This window comes from Anas acuta, chromosome 9, assembly GCF_963932015.1.
Source record: "Anas acuta chromosome 9, bAnaAcu1.1, whole genome shotgun sequence".
Lineage (NCBI taxonomy): Eukaryota > Metazoa > Chordata > Aves > Anseriformes > Anatidae > Anas > Anas acuta.
This window is the reverse complement of record NC_088987.1, coordinates 2,437,562-2,445,021: the sequence shown is the minus strand read 5'-3', so window position 1 is coordinate 2,445,021 and position 7,460 is coordinate 2,437,562.

The following is a 7,460-nucleotide window of genomic DNA, read 5'->3' as shown; positions in this document are numbered from 1 at the left end:
AGCAGCAGGCTGGAATAGTATTATTAGGTTATGTGACAACTGCTGGTTTTTAAATTATACAGTGCTTATTGAGTTACTGAAGCAGTTTGGGAAACTCATAGGCTGAGAGTGTAAATTAAGATTTAACACTAGATTAATCACTTTGTTTATTCGGGGGATCTAGAGTCCACACTTCACCAATATAAATGATGCATGCAGTCTGTTAACATTCCTTCAAAGTACATTTCAAGCACATTCCCAGCTTTGCATATTTGCAGATAGCTGGTTTGGAGTGAGATTTGCAAAGCTGACAAGTGACAAAAGGCTGTGCCGGCGCTGCTGATTGCTACCGGCACGACACCAGCGGCGGGTAGGGAGAGCTGTGCTCCTCTGATAACTGCTGGGCCACCAGGAGCCCCCCCGGGGGCCTGCCAAAAGCAATCTAAGGGAAGGCAGCGAAGCTCCCTGGAGGAGGCCTGAAAGCAGCTCCCCACACAAGCAGCTCCCCACCAGCAGCCCATTTCTGCATTTGTTGCTCCCAAACTAGCCGTGACTTGGACAAACATCTGCTGAAACCAGCAGAAAACCTACACCTGCAGCCATACAGCCTGCTCATGGCCACGGCACCACGGCCCCAGAGCCCCTCGGCTCCCTGAGGCCCCTCCTAGGCCCTGGGTGCTGGGTGCCACAGCACGAGGAGACACACCAAATTGTACCAATCCTGTCTGTACTGAATTAATCGAGAATTTTTAAAATGAGATTGTCAAAGGAGAGTCAAAAAACACCTCCCAGTAGGCCTCACTGCCGTTTGTTTGCAAATGGAAGTAGAAAATGTAGGCCTGCAGACACAAGGGGATTGATAAACTAAGGTAACGATTTTGGAAATACCGTACCAGGGGAAACAGTGAAAAACTGAGGAGCACAGAAAATAAAGCAGGTTTGTAGTAATAAGTGTTTTTAAATCTTCGTGCTTAGGTATCAAGAAGGCAAACTGGAAAAGAGAACATGCACACAGAATGGGAAGTGGGCAAAAATGGAACAGAATTGTATTGAAGCTGGGTAAAAAATGTCAAAAGGGAATTCTGCATAAAAAACAATTAACATTTCTCACATTTCCTGCAACAATTTCATACATCTCTTAGAAGAGGCCCTCCTTCCTCTCCCCCACCTCCCTTTAATTTTATTTTCTGTAAAACAGGGCTGTGTTCTGCTCTCCTCTATTCATTTTCACAAAGCAGTGGAGCTAAACAGAAACCAGACAGAAATGGATTTTTCCTGCTAGGTTGTTAATTAGTGGAGGGAGTATTTCTACATGACACAGTGCAGTAGATAATTTAATCAAGTCAAGGCACAGCTTTCGTTCTCCTCTCACGCCCTCTGTGTGTCGTAGCACCCTAACACCCTACACGCAGCCTCCAGACTGAGCCCTGAATGCAGGTTTGTAGGGTTTGACCTCAAATTTACCTCAAATTTACTCAAATATTTACCCAATGCTTGACCTCAAAATGAAAATACTGCTACAGGGATTTTCATTGACTACAAGGGGATAAAATAATCTCCCCCTAAAAGTCTAATTGCATTTAGTGTTACTGAGATTCAGTTGTCAAGGGGAACGTAACATGGGCAAACAAAAAAACTATCAGTCTATGACAAGGTAACCCACAAGCCCTACACCATGTGTTGCTTTAAATTTCCTGCACCCGCTGGCTGGCAGTGCGATCACACCTAAATAGAGATTTATGGCACTTTAAAGCATAATGACTAGAAAGACCCAAAAGCAGCCATTTCACATAAATAAGCATTTAGGGAGTTATTTAAGAACTGTAAGAACTTTATGATAGCTATTACGTCCTATTGAGTCAATCACTCAGGGGTCCCTAAATGCAGATTAAAGCCATTGGCAGCGTGTGCTTATTTAGGTGGGAGCTGGGAAGTGGAGCCCAGAGCTGTCGCAGATCCCGAGGCCCCTTTGGGGTGCCACCCGCCCCGCAAAGGGACACGGCGAGCCACCAAGCAGGGGCAGAGCATGGCCCCACTGCGATCCCTTTGTCACCACCTTCTGCCTAAGAAACACATCCATTGTGCTCGTTTGGGAACTGGAGATGGCCAGAGGTAAAAAAGTGATAAAGTTACCTGGCTCCCTGCTCCCCCCGGTCTCCCTTTGTGCTTCGTGGTGGGGGTGTCACAGAAACCCTGCTCCTCCGGTGTACTGCTGCTCTCCTTCAGTGTGCCTCAGGAGAAAGAGACAAAACCGTCCTCAATAGCCGGGCCTTTGCTAACAGCGAGTGGTGGGATTGCTTCCCTGCCTTTCTCCAGTGCCATCTTCAGGGAAGATGATATTTGCTGGTGGGGGGGGAAAGTGCCAGAATGGCTGGAGGACAAAATAAACCCAAAGGAAGTGCGTCCTGCATTCAGCATGCTGCAAACTAGCAGGGTTATTTACCCAAATACATAACTGATCGTGTTTAAACAGACACCCGACTGATTGGAAATATTTATTTCTCTCAGGCTAAACATTTGCCTGTGAATAGCCTGATAAAAATCACATTGACTTCTATAAACAGTCATGACCCGTAATTTACTTTTTAAAACTGCTCACGCTGTGGACTATAAAATTGGATTTTGGATAATATCACGGCAAGGAAAGGAACTGTCAAAGCGATTTTATATGAATCGGGGGAAAACAGCCCTCTCCTCCTGCAGGAGGGCAGGGGAGACCCAGCAGAAGGCCTGCAGCAGTGGGGGGGCCTCCTGGTGCCTTCAGCAGCATCCCTTGGCACCGCCAGTTTCATGGTGCAGACACGGGCTGTTCCACTAGAGAGCAACATCAGCCTGTCTTTTCCCTGCGTGGCTGAAAAAAATCTCTCTCCAGCCTGGAAAAAGGCTCGCCTCGGCCTTCTGCTCTGCCAGCAGGCCCCGTGTGCCCCCACAGCACCCCACTCACCTCACACTTGCCCCATCCAGAAACACCAGCACAGCTCTCTAGCAAAGAGCACCTTGTGTCGCTTCATGTTAAGGCAATGTGATTTAATCAGGCCCATTAAAACAGGAATACAGCCAGAAAACTGCTCACAGCAGTTGAGCCTGGACCAGGTGCACTCCTCAGACAGAAAGTTCCCCTAAGTTTGCACTGACGAATAAATCCGCCTTGGCTGGCTGCTAAGCTTTAAGACGGCTTTTCCCAATTATAACAGGCAACATTTACCAGAGGTGGACGCAGGGATCACCAGCACAGGGGCTGCCTATTAATCAGCAGAGGGCAGGTTGTGTTTTTTAAGACACTTTATGCCTGCCCTGTTGAGTAAGCCCAATATTTTCATTTTTCATCTAATTATTTCACCAATCACAGAAGGTCTCTCTATCTCCATCCACCTCCATGTTCCCTTATGAAAGGCAGAATTTAATTAAAAACAGGGGGTTTATGCCTGTGCACCTTTTTTTTTAAAAGGGAGATGTGGTATAAAGAAGCAGGGCAGGTACCACACAGCTCTGCTGTAAGACTTATGATATTTAGTATTCTTAAAGCCTAATCTCTTAAAACCCTGTGATTGCAGAAAATTGCAGATTTCATTTTAAAAAGTCAGCTCTGAGCCTTGTGCTAAAAAGACTCCGGCTCGAGGAGGGAAATAACAATAATCCCAAATTAAATTGCATTTAACCTTTTCCAGTCTCATCATTTGAGAGGAAATGAGTCCTGGCTTGGGATATTTCAGGGATATCACATGGAAAGCACAGCCAGTGGCACATGAAGAAGCAACAAGCCATGTTTCTGATTCCTGAGGTGGATGGCTCTGTGAAACAAGTCAGCCTGAAACTTGCCAGGTGAATAACCCTGACAGGGCGATGTGCCCGCAGATCTCCGCAGCAGCCAGCTCCGTCCCGCAGAGCTCCCGTGGCACAACACTGATGGGCTGTGGTGTTGCAACGCCCCCTGGAAATAAAGAAATGGAAACCCTTACTTTGCTTTAGCCCAAATGCTTTGTCCTGGCAAGCGTGTGTTTTGTAACAAAGCGAGGTTGCACCACTTGGAGTGGAGGTGTTTTAGAAGAGGCGCGTGCTGCGAGCTTGTAATCCTGCGAGCAGGTGGGAACAAAGCTGCCTGCCCGGTGTGGAGGCCTCAGAACTTGCTGGGAGTTTGGGGTATTTACAGTATTAAAGAGCCACAGGGGAGGGAGAGCATTGTTTCTTCCGATAGACAAGCTAGATGTGAGGGACTCTGGATGAAAATTAAATTCAGAGGAAAGATTCCCACTGGTTTCTTTGGAGCAGGCTCCTCGTGCCCATGCAGGGTGAAAATTAACCATCCTAAAAACACACCTCCGCATTTAACAGGCGAGAGGCAGCAGGAGGACAGCATCATGGGCTCAGGCCCATCTCACACCTCAGCCTGCACCTCTCCCAGCAGCAGCGGAGGCAGCGAAAAAATCTCCAACAGGATGATGAAGGTGAATGCCCAGCAGTACTAAATTAATATTATAAATAAATTATTAAATATATTGTATTTATTAGATCTTTTAATGGTGTGGGAGCAGAGGGATTTCCTTTCCACCTCTCCTAGCAGCCTTTAAAAAGAGCATGTTTCTTTGGGCAGAGCTGAAAGACAAAGTGGGGTTTGCGTGTTGGCAGGGGCAGCTGTGAAGGGAGCGGGATGCTGGGCAGGAGGCGGGAGGGGGCAGGAAAACACCAGAGGTTTCAGAAATTTCCCGTGGAAAACTGGTATCAGAATAAGTAGGATTACTCACAAGGCTGGTTATACCCGTACAGCATTGTGCAAGCACGAGGAGATGAAGCAGATAGAGGAGGGAATTGCGTGTGTGTACACGGCGGTGAAAGCCTTCTCCAGCCACTGGCTGTGACCCAAAGGAGCCACACCGCTGCCTGGAGCCACCAGCCAGCAGGTGAGGGCTTCCAACCCCACCAAACACCGCCCTGTGCTCTAAAGGGAAGCATTCAGTCCCCCATAAAGAAGTTTTCCTCCAAAACCCCGAGGACGCCGTGCAAGGAGCAGGTGCCATCAGCTGCTGCCCGCCCGCTGCCCCAACTTCTGGTGCCCTCAGCCACGAGGTCCCAGCTTGGGGCAGCTTTAGGGTCTGATATTTAAGGTCTCTTAAGGTATTTTTAGTCCTCAAAGACAAATATTCACACCTGATATCTGTGGGAGGGTTGGGTATGGTCATGTTCAGACCTTCTGTAGGTCATTTATGAGATTCAGATTGTGACGGGAGATCACACACTCGCTCATACAGACTATTAGACCGGCTGTAGCAATTTAATATTTTCAGAAGGACTCATTGGGAGCACGGAGTGATGAGACAAGGTGAATCACACAGGAGTATAGATCCCGCCCAGCCCTGGCACTCAAGTTGATTAATCGTTCATCCTCTAATTACGCGTGGCACCAGATCTCCCATGCCACCCAGCCCCTCTGCGCTGGCCCGGGTACAGGCAGCATCGCCCAGCTGGAGTCTGCCCACGGCACCCATTAGCGTTGGTATTTATGGTGACAAGTGATAGGGTGCTACTGTTTGCAGTGCAACCTCATTTCGGATTTACTGTGCAGATGCTGGAGCCTGGCCCGGGTGCCACAGGGTGCTGGGGTCTCCCTGGGGACCTCCAGGAGCCACCAGGAGCTGCCCCTGGGCCCTGCTCTGGGGCAGAGGGACCTGGAGGTGCCTCCAGCCTCAGCCCCGCTGTGGTTCTGTGGTTCTGTGCACTTCCAGCACGCAGAGGACCCTGCAGGTATTTTGCTCCTGCACTTCTGGTAAATTGTACCTATTCAGATGAGTAAGGGGAATCTCTGGGCCTGGCCCGTGTCAGCACAAGTTCCCGTCTGCAGAGGGCAGAGCCTGTGGTGGAGTTAATAAAAGCATCACCACCGTACTTCGGTATGACTCGGTAAATATTTGCCATTCAAAGTTTGCAAATACCAAACGTTCTCATAGATTATGACACGAACACAGCTAACCAGTGCAGATCTTTATTTTTAGAACCTCTGCGTTTCCATGCTCTCAAAGGGTTGCCTTAGTCCCTAGCGAGCAGCTTCACAGCCTGGTGCTTTATTTTCCGGGACAGATGAAGCTTGGTATATATGAGTGAAATAAGTGGCAGAAAGCAGTGGGTCCGGGCACTGCATAAATCCCTGCTTCCTCTGGCAGGAGCCAAACTGCAGGAGCTGGCAGAAGGAAACGGGATCAATGCACACCTGGACAGCAAAGCCTGCCGTGGTGTGCAACGCAGCCGTGGAGCCAAAAAGCAACCTTGCCCAGTGGTATTTCCCAGCAGGGTGTGACAGAGCCTCCAGACTCATGGAATATTCAAAGAGTGAAGTTTTGACTTTATAACTGTTGAGCCAGCCTTCATGGCAGGTACGCTGCGTTATTCCTGTCTCAAGGGGGTAATCTGCATGTGTCCTGCAGCAGAGGAAGCCAACGCTCGGATCCCCAGCAATAATTAACACAAATCCCCAGTGGTGAAACAAGGAAGGGAGCAGATCTTGCAGAGCACCAAACCCCAGCTAGACAAGGAAATAAACTGACTTTTTTTATATACTTCATAAAAATAATGACTTTGCTATGACTCTTGCCATACCAAGAGCATGACTCTTTCGGGGTTCAAACAGGTTTGGAGCAAGGGATGGCAACCCCAAGGAAGGTGACGGCTAGATCTAGGTTACCCGTATCACTTATCTTTTATGTTCTAGGTCTGTTTTTAAGGCATTGGGAGCTTTGGGGCTCCATTGCCCAGGGACAAGGGGCAGCCCAGCTTGGTACAGGCTTCTCCTGGCTCAGTGAATGGAGGAGACCAACAGGAGCAGGCAGCTCAAGGAAAAAGAGCAGGTGGAGGGAACAAACCTTCCATTTCCCAGCACCAGTGCATGATAAAACAAACCACAGCCTCAGTTTTGAGAACCAACAGTGTTTTTGCAAGTATTTTTAAAGGATCAGTGTGAGGGATACACACCTGCTACTACATCCCTGGCAAAAATCTCATATCGAGCCCCATCCGCCCAGCATCCATGGAGCTGGAGAGGGGTACGACTACTTGGTAGTTTAAAACAAAGCCTCTGTGTAAGTATTTTTAGGATCAAAGACTAAGCCAGCATCAGGTCTGCAGACAACATCCATAAAAATAGCAGCAGAAGGAAGAAGGTTCTTAGGGTACGAGCTGGGAACGAAAGCACCAAGCACCACATCCTGATTGCCCCTTTGCTGCTGGTGCTACTTTGTTTGTGTAAGCACCTTTAAAGACATCAAACAAGGAAAGAGCATTTTTAAAGCATCATTAAAATGTGCTCCTATACAAAAGCAGCTTCAGTAGCTGTTGTTACCTCTGGCCTTTGAAACAGTCTGAGCTCCTTTATGGCCTTCAGCAGACACCACAGTGGCAGTGTCGGGGTGACAGGAGCCAGCCACACCTCAGGGCATGACCAACGGGCCATGGCCAAACCCTCGGGGTGCTGCTGGGGCAGCTGCATCCTTGTG